The 14,163-nt window shown below is 41.9% G+C and overlaps 1 protein-coding gene across 1 annotated transcript in view; it reads right to left on the reverse strand.

Moving 5' to 3' along the window:
- ALAS2 (5'-aminolevulinate synthase 2) overlaps positions 1–8,358 on the reverse strand; it is a 421,539-nt gene extending 413,181 nt beyond the window's left edge. The window contains exon 1 of the mRNA XM_077989127.1: positions 8,355–8,358. The gene's annotated coding sequence lies outside the window, so the exon portion shown is untranslated. The remainder of the gene's footprint in view (positions 1–8,354) is intronic.
- Between the last annotated feature and the right edge of the window lie 5,805 nt (positions 8,359–14,163).

Genomic DNA, 14,163 nt, shown 5'->3' on the forward strand with positions numbered 1-14,163 from the left:
GTAGGACTTTACTGCATCTATTTAGATAATCACGTGGTGGTTGTCATTGGTTCTATTTGTGTGATGGATTACATTTATTGATTTTTTATGTTGAACCAGCCTTGCTTCCCAGGGATGAAGGGGACTTGATCATGTTGGATAAGCTTTCTGATGTGCTGGTGGATTCGGTTTGCCAGTATTTTATTGAGGATTTTTGCATTGGTGTTCATCAGGGATATTGGTCTGAAATTTTCTTTTTTTGCTATGTCTCTGCCAGGTTTTGGTATCAGGATGATGTTGGCCTCACAAAATGAGTTAGGGAGTAGTCCCTCTTTTTCTATTGTTTGGAATAGTTTCAGAAGGAGTGGTACCAGCTCCTCTTTGTAGAATTCGGCTGTGAATCTATCTAGTCCTGGGCTTTTTTTGGTTGGTAGGCTATTAATTGCTGCCTCATTTTCAGAACTTGTTATTGGTCTATTCAGGGATTCAACTTCTTCCTGGTTTAGTCTTGGGAGGGTGTATGTGTCCAAGAATTTATCCATTCTAGATTTTGTAGTTTATTTGCGTAGAGGTATTTATAGTATTCTCTGATGGTAGTTTATATTTTTGTGGGATCAGTGGTGATATCCCCTTTATAATTTTTTATTGTGTGTATTTGATTCTTCTCTCTTCTTTATTAGTCTGGCTAGCGGTCTATTTTGTTAATCATTTCAAAAAAACCAGCTCCTGGATTCATTTACTTTTTGAAGGGTTTTTCGTGTCTCTGTCTCCTTCAGTTCTGCTCTGATCTTAGTTATTTCTTGTCTTCTGCTGGCTTTTGAATTTGTTTGCTCTTGCTTCTTGAGTTCTTTTAATTATGATGTTAGGGTGTCAATTTTAGATCTTTACCGCTTTCTGATGTGGGCATTTAGTGCTATAAATTTCTCTCTTAACACTGCTTTAGCTGTGTCCCAGGGATTCTGGTATGTTTTCTCTTTGTTCTCATTGGTTTCAAAGAACTTCGTTATTTCCGCCTTGATTTCATTATTTACACAGTAGTCATTCAGGAGCAAGTTGGTCAGTTTCCATGTTGTTGTGCAGTTTTGAGGGAGTTTCTTAAACCTGAGTTGTAATTTGATTGCACTGTGGTCTGAGAGACTGTTTGTTACAATTTCCGTTCTTTTGCATTTGCTGAGGCGTGTTTTACTTCCAACTATATGGTCGATTTTAGAGTAAGTGCTGTGTGGTGCTGAGAAGAATGTATATTCTGTTGATTTGGGTGGAAAGTTCAGTAGATGTCTGTTAGATCGGCTTGATCCAGAGCTGAGTTCAAGTCCTGAATATCCTTGTTAATTTTCTTTCTCATTGATCTGTCTAATATTGGCAGTGGGGTGTTAAAAGTCTCCCACTATTATTGTTTGGGAGTCTAAGTCTCCTTGTAGGTCTATAAGAACTTGTTTTATGAATCTGGTTGCTCCTGTATTTGGGTGCATATATATTTAGGATAGTTAGCACTTCTTGTTGCATTGATCCCTTTACCATTATGTAATGCCCTTCTTTGTCTTTTTTTATCTTTGTTGGTTTAAAGTCTGTTTTATCAGAGACTAGCATTGCAACGCCTGCTCTTTTTTGCTTTCTATTTGTTTGATGGATATTCCTCCATTCCTTTATTTTGAGGCTATGTGTGTCTTTGCACATGAGATGAGTCTCCTGAGTACAGCACACCAATAAGTCTTGACTCTTTATCCAATTTGCCAGTCTGTGTCTTTTAATTGGGGCATTTTGCCCATTTATGTTTAAGGTTAATATTGTTATGTGTGAATTTGATCCTGTCATCATGATGCTAGCTGGTTATTTTGCACATTAGTCGATGCAGTTTCTTCATAGTGTCTTTGGTCTTTATATTTTGGTGTGTTTTTGCAGTGGTGGTACCGGTTTTTCCTTTCCATAAGGCCAGCCTGGTGGTAACAATATCCCTCAGCATTTGCCTGTCTGGAATGGATTTTATTTCTCTTTTGCTTATGAAGCTTAGTTTGGCTGGTTATGAAATTCTGGGTTGAAAATTCTTTTCTTTAAGAATGTTTAATATTGGCCCCTACTCTCTTCTGGCTTGTAGGGCTTCTGCAGAGAGATTCACTGTTAGTCCGATGGGCTTCCCTTTGTAGGTAGCCTGACCTTTCTCTCCAACTGCCTTTAACATTTTTGCCTTCATTTCCACCTTGGAGAATCTAACGATTATGTGTCTTGGGGTTGGTCTTCTCGAGGAGTATCTTTGTGTTATTCTCTGTATTTCCTGAATTTGAATGTTGGCCTGTCTTGCTAGGTTGGGGAAGTTCTCCTGAATAATATCCCGAAGTGTGTTTTCCAACTTGCTTCCATTCTCCTTGTCACTTTCAGGTACAACAATCAATCATAGGTTTGGTCTTTTCACATGGTCTCTCATTTCTTGGGAGCTTTGTTCATTCCTTTTCATTCTTTTTTCTCTAATCTTGTCTTCATGCCTTATTTCAGTAAGTTGATCTTCAATCTCTGATATCCTTTCTTCTGCTTGATTGATTTGGCTATTGATACTTGGGTATGCTTCACGACATTTTCATTCTGTGTTTTTCAGCTGCGTCAGGTCTTTTATATTCCTCTCTAAGCTGATTATTCTAGTTAGCAGTTCCTGTAACCTTTTATCAAGTTCTTAGCTTCCTTGCATTGGGTTAGAACATGCTCCTTCAGCTCAGAGGTGTTTTTTATTATCCACCTTCTTAAGCCTACTTCTGTCAATTCATCAATCTCATTCTGTCTAGTTTTGTGTCTTTGCTGGAGAGGAGTTGCGATCATTTGCAGGAGAAGAGGCACTTTGGTTTTTGGAATTTTCAGCATTTTTGCACTGTTTTTTCCTCATCTTCGTGAATTTACCTACCTTAGTCTTTGAGCCTGATGACTTTTGGATGGGGTTTTTGTGTGGGCGTCCTTTTTGTTGATGTTGATGTTGTTGCTTTCTGTTTTTTAGTTTTTCTCCTAACAGTCAAGTCCCTCTTCTGTATATCTGCTGGAATTTGCTGGAGGTCCACTCCAGACTCTGTTCACCTTGTTATCACCTGTGAAGGCTGCAGAACAGCAAAGATTGCTGCCTGTTCCTTCCTCTAGAAGCTTCATCTCAGAGGGGCACTGGCCTGATGTCAGCTGGAGCTCTCCCGTGTGAGGTGCCTGTTGACCCTTGTTGGGAGGTCTCTCCTAGTCAGGAGGCATGGGGGTCAGGGACCCACTTGAAGAGGTAGTCTTTCCCTTAGCAGAGCTGGTGCGCTGTGCTGGGAGAATTCCTCATGTCAAGATCAGCTGCTCTCTTCAGAGCCAGCAAGAAAAGATTGAATCCACTGAAGCTGCCCCCACAGCCGTGACTTCCCCCAAGTGCTCTGCAGTGATATGGTAGTTTTATCTGTAAGCCCTTGACTGGGGCTGCTGCATTTCCTTCAGAGATGCCCTGCCCAGTGAGGAGGAATCTAGAGAAGCAGTCTGGCCATAGCCGCTTTGCTCTGCTCTGGTGAATTCTGCCCAGTCCAAACCTCCCAGCCTCCTTAGCACTATCAAGAGAAAAAACCTACTAAAGCCTCAGTAATGGCATATACCCCTCCCCAACAAAACTTGATCATCCCAGGTCGACTTCATACTGCTGTGCTAGCAGTGAAAATTTCAAGCCAGTGGTTCTTAGCTTGCTGCGCTCCGTGGGAGTGGTACCCACTGAGCGAGACCACTTGGCTCCCTGGCCTCAGCCCCCTTTCCGGGGGAGTGAGTGGTTCCGTCTCATCTGGGGTTCCAGATGCCACTGGGGTAAGAAAAAATCTCCTACAACTAGCTCAGTGTCTGCTCAAACAACTGCCCAGTTTTGTGCTTGAAACCCAGGTCCCTAGTGGTTTGGGCACACGAGGAAATCTTCTTATCTGTGGATTGCAAAATCATGGGAAAAACATATTATCCAGTAGCTCAGTCCCTCATGGCTTCCCTTGGCTGGGAGAGGGAGGTCCCCTGGCTCCTTGCACTTCCCAAGTGAGGCGATGTCCCCTTGCCGCCCTGCTTTTTCTAGCCCATCTCGGGCTGCACCCACTGCCTGATCAGGCCCAATGAGATCAGCCAGGTACCTCAGTTGGAAATGCAGAAATCCCCGCCTTCTGTGTTGGTCTCACTGGGAGCTGCAGACTGGAGCTGTTTCTATTCGGCCATCTTGGCCGCTCCGTCAGTTTTATATTTAGTACTCCCTTAAGGATCTCTTGTCAGGGTTGTCTAGTCGTAATGAATTCCCTTTGCACTTGCTTGTCTGGAAATGATTTTTTTCCCCTGCTTTCCTTATGAAGCTTAGTTTGGTGGCATATGAAATTCTTGGTTGAATTTTCTTTTCTTTAAGAATGCTGAAAATAAAGCCCCAGTCTCTCCTGGCTTGTAAAGTTTCTGCTGAGAAAGCCACTGTTAACCTGATGGGGTTTCCTTTGTATGTGATCTGACTTTTTTCTGTAGCTGCCTTTAGGACTTTTTTTTTAGCATTGACTTTTGACAGTCTGGTGACTACGTGCCTTGATGATGTCCATGTTGTGTAGTATCTTGCAGGTGTTCTCTGGATTTCTTGTATCTGGATGTCTATCTCTAGCAAGAATAAGAAAGTTTTCTTGAATTATTCCCTCAAGTATGCTTTCCAAATTGTTTTCTTTTTCTCATTCTCTCTCAGAAATGCCAATAATTCATCAATAATTCATAGGTTTCATTGCTTCACACAATGCCATATTTCTTGAAGACTTTGCTCATTTTTTAAAATTATTTTTTCTTTATTTTCATCTGACTGAGTTACTTTGAAAGACCAGTCTTCAAGCTCTGAATTCTTTCTCTGCTTTGTCCAGTCTATTAGGAAATCTTTCAGTTGTATTTTTTAAATCCGTAGGTGAGTTTTTCAATTGCTTTAGGAGTTTCTTTGTGTGGATTTTCCACCTTGTCTTGGATCTCATTGAACTTCCTTGCAATCCATGCTTTGAGTTCTTTATGTGTCATTTCTGAGTTTTCATTTGGGTTAGGGACTATTTCCAGAGAGCTAGAGCAATCTTTTGGTGGTATCACTACATTCAGATTTTTTATGGTGCCAGAATTCTTACACTGGTTCCCTCTCATCTGGAGATGCTGACACTTCAGATTTTTGTAATTATTTTTGTGCAGGTAGAATTTTTCCTTTTTCTTTCTTGCTCTATAATATGTTTTATTATTTTTCTTTCTCTTTCCCCCTTTCCGAAGTTATGTGACTATAGAGAATGTTCGATAGGGTCTTTTGGCTTTGCTTCTATATCTCTATGCAATTGTTTCAGCAGATTTTATATTGGCATGTGCAGTTCAATCTGTGAGACAGTAGATGACACATATAGGTAAGAGCCAACTGTGGCCAACATGGCTGAGTATATACTTCTTCTTTGTTTATGGAGAGGAGCTCTCAGTTGCTTCAGGCAGTGGGTTGATTCGTGGAATGCCAGTTGGTCTGAGCTTTCTGCTTAGCCTCGGGAGAGTGGGGGCCATGAAGGGGAGAACCAGATCAGGCAGGCCCACCTACAGGTCCCCCAGTGGCAAGTACAAGCACCAGTGGCTAGGGAAAATCCAGTGAATGGCCATCAAGCACCCAAAAGCTTGCCTAGGCATGGAGCTGGGAAACCTTTTTGGCCCCAAGTTCTCTGCATGGGGATTGGGAGTGGCCTAAGCTCTAAGTCCAGGGGAGTGGGTGTTCCAGATGCCTGGAGATGTACCTGGGCATGTAGTGGAGAACCCCCTACACTGCACCAAGATTTCTGCATAGGAGGGGTGGGACGACTGAGGCTGCTGCTTCAGGTGAGCAGATGCTCTCTGAATGCCTGGAGATCTCCCTGAGTGTGGAGCAGAGAGAGCCTTCTATATTCAGGAAGGGTGGGGTGGCTCAGGCTGCTGAACTAGATGAATGCTTCCTATTTTCAATTGCTGCTTTCATTCATTTATCTGTAAAATTTATGGGAATACCCCCTGCAAACCCACTCACTTTACCACAATATCTGCCCCAACCTACATTTGCAGTTTCATCATTCTCTAATCCCTGCACCAGGATTTCTCTAAATGTGGTTCTGACACCACTTGTATTTGACTGCCTTCAGGAGACCTTGTTAAAATGCACCCTTCTGGGGTCACACTTCTGATCTGTTGGGCCACAGTCTCTTGACAATTTTGGAATGGTTCAAGACCTGATCTTGCACACGTCTTGGAGGCCAGTTCTATTCCCTTCACAGGCCATATGAATCCTGTCCTTTCTGCTTCAAAATGCCCATCCAGAGCCTCTACATTGATTAGCTTTTCCCTCTCTTCTAGAAAAGTTCAAAGGCTACCTCCTCCTTGAAGCCTTCACAAATACTTTAATCTAACTGTTTATAATCCGCTGCCATCTTAGCACTGTGGAAAATACAAAAACTTGGAGTTAGAACATCATCAGTTTTAATGTAAGCACCATCCTTTCTAGCTGTATGGCCCTCCTGAGCCTTACTTCTTACATCTTTAAAATGGAACCAGCTCAACAAGCATAAGGATGTAGTAAGAATCAAGACGCTGTACATGCAGCACCTGGCCGGTGGTAAGAGCTTGGTTATCACAAGTTATCTTCACCCTCTACCTTGTGTGGCACTATTTCTTCTATGACCTTGACTGCTCTCTGCACTGATCTTGGAGTTCCCTGGGAAAAGGTGTCTCCTTTTTTATTACCTCCCAGGAGCACCATGAGTGATGCTCTACTTGTAGTATACCCTGAAATGATTATTCTTAAAGAGTAGCTCTCCTGACTTGAGAGTTTGCTCTGTGTTAGGTACCATTGTAACACTGGATGTTGACTATGTATGTTATTTAATACTTCCATCAACCCCATAATGTAGAGAGAATCATTATGCCCGTTTTAAAGATGAGAAATTGAGGCACAAAGCAGCTAAGGGAAATTGTCCAAAATCTCACTGCTGGGTGGTATTGCAAGTATGTGAATACAGATAGCTCAATGCTACAGCTAACTTATTCTTAGCCAGTGCATTATATTCCTTTCCAAGAGAGAGTGGACTGCCCTACTGGCATTATGCAGAGGTCAGTAGTTGGGCAGAGATAGGAGAACAGCTCTCTGCAGATCCAGAGTCTGCACTTTTTCCATGGTTCCACGCTGGATCTGCTCAGTCCCTCTCTTGATCATGCTCAATTCTGTTGTGCCAGTTTTTTAGTTAAACAGTGTTTTATTTAGCTTCTTCCAGTGCCACTCAGGAGCTGACAGGCCTAGTCGTACAGTTTCTGTCCTTAAGTTTCTTTCTGAGGAAAAGTAAATAAGCAGCATAAATCAAACAACTGGAGCCTGCAGTTACCACCAGCTCTGTCTAGGGCTGGTAATAGGAGGAACAGAGTGAAATACACCTGAGCTATTGTGGCAATCAAGGCTGTTGAATGTCAACATCAATTTGCCTCTGATGATACCATCAGCCAATAGCGGAGGGTTTTCCAATCAACATGATATGGAAATCAATGGTCATGACAGAGGCAGTGGGATCTCTTGGAAAGGAGAAAGGTGAAGGGCACCAAAGGCAAAAAGCCTAGCTTCCTGAGTCAGCCCTGCCAACAACCCAGGCCTCCATCTCCTTATCTATAAAATAGAAACATTGAAACCATCTAACCCCCTGGCAGCCTCAAATAAAATCCAAGGGTAAACCTGGGATAAGAAAGAAGCTAGGCCTAGGATCTGTGCCTTTGGGGTCTTCTCCTGGTCTTGTGGCCCCAACTTGCTTTGAGAACTTGAGCAAGCTGTTCCCGTGTCCCTGAGATCACTTCCAATTCTAATCCTCCTGGACTCCAGGATCTTTTGCAATGTCCTTTCAACTTTCATTTCAATTAAAATGAAAACCCTACATCCACTTCATTTTGACTTTCTTCACCGTAAGTCTTCATAGATAGAGTGCAGATCACAATCCCAGCCCAGTATGTCTCACACGGTCCCTGGTTATGTGACAAAGACAGCCAAAGAAAAAATGACACTAACAATGAGAATATTAATAGCTAGGATTTTCTGAGTATTGACTAGGTATCAGTCAACATGCAGTGCCCCAGTTAATCCTCACAACAATCTGAGATACTCTCATTATTCACATTTTACACCTGGAGAGACTGATGCCCAGGAAAGTCAGAATCTTACAAAGAATGAGTAAGTTTGATTTAAAACCAAAACAAAACAAAATCATCTAATCCTATTCCTAGAGCCTGTGCTTTGCTGTGTTCTTACACAAGCTGGGCTATGAAGAGCTGCCATGGCAGGCTTCCCTGTAGGGAATTCAAAGGAGCGTCAGTGACTTGTGCACATCTCTGCATGTTCTCTCTCTCTCTCTGTCTCCCGCGCCCCCCGCATTTCTGCTTATCTCTGCCTTAGTTTTTGTGTTGGCCTCATTATCTGTACAGAACTTTTTCATAAGCAGGAAACAAGGCATCGCTCAACTCTTATTGTAGAAATTTCTGCAAAAAGCAGAGACTTTTTTCCTCCCCATGTCTAAATCTCAGTCCCCAAAAAGGGTTCTGATTGGCTCTACCAGGACTACCTGCCTGGTAAATCAATCCCTTACACCTAACAGTGGGGTCCTGTGGTAGCTTAGGCCTCAGCATGTGCCAATGCTGGAGGCCAGAAGAATATGCCTATGAGCTGAATGAGGCATTTAGGAGGCAAGAAAGCCACTGTGCAGAACCTTGGCCATTTAATTCACAGTCTAAATGATGCATCAATTCCAAGCGTTCAATAGAACAGAAAATCAAGATGCAGTAAACAGGAGGCAGTCTGGAGAGTACTGACAAAAGTTCTGGCCCAATGCAGAGGGACACATACCCATAGTCTCGAGGGCAGGAGGGAAGTCATGACCCCCAGCATGGGCAGTCCAACTCACTTAATTCACCTGCAGCATATGAAGGGACCGGGTGTTCTTGAGCTCCATCTATCTATCTGCCCTCCTCCACCAGCATTGCATACAATAAAACTCAAGATGATAAACAAAATTAATTGTCTATTGATTATAGTGTGTAGGACCATCTCCAGTCCTTTGAAAGATCCTTTCCATGACACTAATTGCTGGGGGTTGGCATATTTTAACATGGGACTTGGAGCACAGGGTCCCTTCCTGGTAAAATGCCACCCAGGTCAGAGAATGGCTTGACAAATGGTGACAAACTGTGTTGTCAGCAACTGCACTGAATTAAATAGTAATGACAGAGGGGACCACTGAAGACAGCATATGCAATTGTGAGGAACATTTCAGAACATAGACAAAAGTGCCACTCAAACTTGGAGAAAATAACTTCATTTAATTCTGCTTCAGTCAGCTGAAACATCCCATCAAAATCTGAGTTACTTTGCCAAACAAGTGAAATGTCCCTTCATTTTCCAGGAGACAAGCTCTTCCCTTCATGAGTCCAGCCAGAGCTGGCTTAGAGCCAGAACTAGTTTTATTAATCCTACATATCATTCAACTTTGAGCTCTACAGGGAAAAGAAAAACAAAGTTTACCTCACCCCTGGGGCTAGCAAAACAGTTGATGAAACAAACAAAAAAAACCCTTCACAAATAGAAATGATTTTTTGCCCCAGTCATCTCAGCATCCAGTAGCCTGCCCTTGCAAGGGGCCAGAAGTCACCAGAAGGGACAAAGGCTGAGGTCTGCTCCAAGTTCTTAAGGGTAACTAACCTGTGGAAAAGGACTACTCCTTGGAGCAGGAGCTAGTTCCCTCTCTTCTGGGGACCATAGCTGCCCTAAAGAAGAGGTAAGTGGCATTCTCTGAACCATGACAATCAGTCTCATCACATCCAGGCTCCTTTCTGAATCTAGACCTGGTAGAGAGGCCTGATGAACAGATTAGAGGCCCTGACAGCTACAGAGTTTCAGGAGTGGTCTGTGTGGCTGGAGGCTTCTGACACATAGCTTCTAGGTCCAGGTCTGCCTCTCACAGCTTCCCTTCTCTAGCCTTCAGCTTTCTCACATATTCAACAAAAAGGACAGTCTAAATTATGTCCAGAAACAACATTCTAAGATTTTAATCCTACATCCAACAGTGTTAATAGCTTAGATTCCAAAAAATTCAAGGGCCAAGGCCCAAAAAGAAGTGAGGTGGAGAAAGAATATAGCACACAGTTTCTCCATAATATGCCATGGAGGGGTGAAGGTAACAGCATGACCCTGGATGGTTCCCACTCTCTCCACCAAGCATTCCCTGCAAGTAGCGCTGTGGGCTGGAGCTGGAGTTCAAGGCCTGCCTGTCTCTTTCTCACTCCGTGATCGCAAGCTGACCTGGTTTTTGTATTTGGGCAATAGGCACAGTAGACTTAGCTCCAGAGTCTTTGTGAGGATAAATGTGAGGGTCTAGCCTGGATCGGAGTTCAATGTGTATTAGTCAGGGTTCCCCAGAGGAAAAAAACCTGAGGTTTGTTTATAAAAGCATATATCCTCTCAAGAAAGAGTAAGTGAGCATCTTTTTTCATATGAACAAATGAGCAACGGAATAAAATGTGATACACTAATGCACACACATTTGTCACAAATATATTATCTCAAACACACATGCTAACAAACATGGACATGCTCACCCACACCTTTGGAGAGACACATTCACACACTCATGAAGCCATCACGCGTGTGGAGGATTTATTTATTTATTTATTTATTTATTTATTTTATTTTATTTTATTTTATTTTTTATTTTTTTTTTTGAGACGGAGTCTCACGCTGTTGCCCAGGCTGGAGTGCAGTGGCGCGATCTCGGCTCACTGCAAGCTCCGCCTCCCGGGTTCCCGCCATTCTCCTGCCTCAGCCTCCTGAGTAGCTGGGACTACAGGCGCCCGCCACCGCGCCCGGCTAATTTTTTGTATTTTTAGTAGAGACGGGGTTTATCTCTCCCCTTTACTTGATTTATTTAGTCAAAGTACACATGAGATAATAATTATGGAGTTTCATAAGGGCTTCACTTATGTAGTGTCTAAACTTCACTTTTTCCCAAACCAGAACATTTTTATAAGTAATGAAAATGGCTCTGCTTCAGGATTCATGATCTTCCATATGTACCAAGATGGGAGATGCCCTAGGGGTAAGCTCTCTGCACGATACTGAGTCATGTCCAGACCAAGAATCCAGCCTGGCAGTATCGCAGTCACTGGGGCCTTTTAGGATAGTGCCTGGACAGAGGAAAAGAGGGTGCTCATCCAGGGTGAGGGTCAGGATGATGCTCAGGGTCCTCATAAGGCTAGGAGATAGAATAATACTGAGGACTCAGTTACAAATAGCTTATTCAAGGTAGAAAAGCCCTGGAGAACTAGGGAGTCAGCAAGGCTTGGCCTTGGAGCCCTGCCCCTGTAACTAGGGCCAGACTCTCCTTTAGCTCTTCCCTTCTATAACTGTAGGCTTTCAGTCTGCCTCCTCTTCTACCTTACCACCCATCAATGCTTCCCCTCATCTCCTTTGCAGGGATGTTATGGGAATCAAAGAAATTCGTAAGAAACACAGGACAGTGCCATCATGTGGCTGCAACATGATAAACGGCCATAACTTTTATCATTTAAACTAGGTTTTTGGTGCCCATTCATACATGTCACAAATTTTGGTAGTTACAGCTTGCAACCGCCTGTCCTCAAACAGTTCTCCCTGCTGTATCCCTTACTGATCCATTTCCTGTCACCAAATTAGGCAACTTCCTGTTATGTGGACAGGACCCCAACATCCCAATTGAAGCCCTTATTCAGGTACTGTTCCCCATATCTGAGACCCCCTCCCTGCAAACTTATTCCATAGCACCCTGTCTCTGTGTATTGACATCCTTCTTGTGGTGGACAGACTCCAGGGTGACTCCTATGATCTTGGCCTCTTGATATTTACAACCTTGTATAATCCTCTCCCCTTGGGTGTGGGCAGGACATATGACTTGCTTGTTTAAAAAGTATTTTAATTAATTTATGTTTTGAGATGATTGAAGATTCACATGCAGAGAGATCCCTATACTCTTCACCCATTTTCCCTCAATGGTAATATCTTGCAAAACTGTAGTACATTATTACAGTCATGGTATTAATATTGATACATTCAAAATGCAAAACATTTTATTTTTGTTTATTTTGTTTGTATTTTGTTATTTCAATAGACTTTTGGGGAATAGGTGGTGTCTGGTTACAAGGATAAGTTCTTTAGTGGTGATTTCTGAGATTTTGGTGCACCCATCACTTGAGCAGTGTATACAGTAACCAATGTGTAGTCTTTTATCCCTTAACCCCCCTTTCACTCTTTTCCTTGAGTCCTCAAAGTCCATTGTATCATTCTTATGCCTGTACATCCTTAGCTCCCGCTTATGAGTGAGAACACACAAATGTTTGGTTTTCCATTTGTGAATTACCTCACTTAGAATAATGGTCTCCAATCCATTCAGGTTAGTGCAAATGCCATTATTTCATTCCTTTTGATGGCTGAGTAGTATTCCATGGTGTATTTATACATTTGCTTTATCCACTCTTTGGTTGATGGGCATTTGGGCTGATTCCATATTTTTGCAATTGTGAACTGTGCTGCTATAAACATGCATGAGCTACTATCTTTTTCATATAATGACTTCTTTTCCTCTAGGTAGATACCCTGTAGTGGGATTGCTGGATCAAATAGTAGATCACTTTTAGTTCTTTAAGAAATCTCCACACTGTTTTCCATAGTGGTTATACCAGTTTACATTCCCACCAGCAGTGTAAGAGTGTTCTGTTTTCACTACGTCGACGCCAACATCTATTATTTTTTGATTTTTTTGATTATGGCCATTCTTGCAGGAGTAAGGTTGTGTCTCACTGTGGTTTTGATTTGCATTTCCCTGATAATTAGTGATGTGGAGCATTTTTTCATATGTTTGTTGGCCATTTTTATATCTTCCTTTGAGAATTGTGTATTCATGTCCTTAGCGCACTTTTTGATGGGATTTTTTTCTTGCTGATTTGTTTGAGTTCCTTGTAGATTCTAGATGTTAGTCCTTTGTCAGAGGTATAGATTGCAAAGATTTTCTTCCACTCTGTGGGTTGCCTGTTTACTCTGCTGATTAGTTCTTTTGCTGTGCAAAAGGTTTTTAATTTAATTAAGTCCCATCTATTTATCTTTGTATTTGTTGCATTTGCTTTCGGGTTCTTGGTCATGAAGTCTTTGCCTAAGCCAAATGCCTAGAAGGATTTTTCTGATGTTATCTGCTGGAATTATTATGGTTTCAGGTTTTAGGTTTAAGTCTTTGATTCATCTTGAGTTGATTTTTGTATAAGGTGAGAGATGAGGATCCAGTTTTATTCTTCTATATGTGACTTGCCAGTTATCCCAGCACCATTTGTTGAAGTGGGTGTCCTTTCCCCACTTTGTGTTCTTGTTTGCTTTGCTAAAGATCAGTTGGCTGTAAGTATTTGGCTTTATTTCTGGGTTCTCATTTCTGTTCCATTGGTCTATGTGCCTATTTTTATACCAGAACCATGCTGTTTTGGTGAGTATGACCTTATAGTATAATTTGAAGTCAGGTAATGTGATGCTTCTAGATTTATTCTTTCTGCTTAGTCTTGCTTTGCCTATGTGAGCTCTATTTTGGTTTTGTATGAATGTTAGAATTGTTTTTTCTAGTTCTGGGAAAAATGATAATGGTATTTTGATGGGAATTGCATTGAATTTGTAGATCACTTTTGGCAGTATGGTCATTTTCACAATATTGATTCTACCCATCTATGATCATGGGATGTGTTTTCAATTGTTTGTGTCATATATGATGTCTTTCAGCAGGGTTTTTCAGTTTTTCCTGTAAAGGTGTTTCACCTCCTTGGTTAGGTATATTCCTAAGTATTATATTTTTTTGTAGCTATTGTAAGAAGTGTTGAGTCTTTGATTTGATTCTCAGCTTGGTTGCCATTGGTATGTAGCAGAGCTACTGACTTGTCTACGTTAGTTTTGTATACTGAAACTTTGCTGAATTCATTTATCAAATCTAGGAGCTTTTCGTATAAGTCTTTAGGGTTTTTAGTTATATGATCATGTCATTGGCAAACAGTGACAGTTTGACTTCCTCTTCACTGATTTGGATGCACTTTCTTTCTTTCTCTTGTCTGATTGTTCTGGCTAAGACTTCCAATAGTATGTTGAATAGAAGTGGTGAAAGTGGGCATCTTTGTCTTATT

Source organism: Macaca mulatta, chromosome X, assembly GCF_049350105.2.
Source record: "Macaca mulatta isolate MMU2019108-1 chromosome X, T2T-MMU8v2.0, whole genome shotgun sequence".
In the NCBI taxonomy this organism is placed as follows: Eukaryota; Metazoa; Chordata; class Mammalia; order Primates; family Cercopithecidae; genus Macaca; species Macaca mulatta.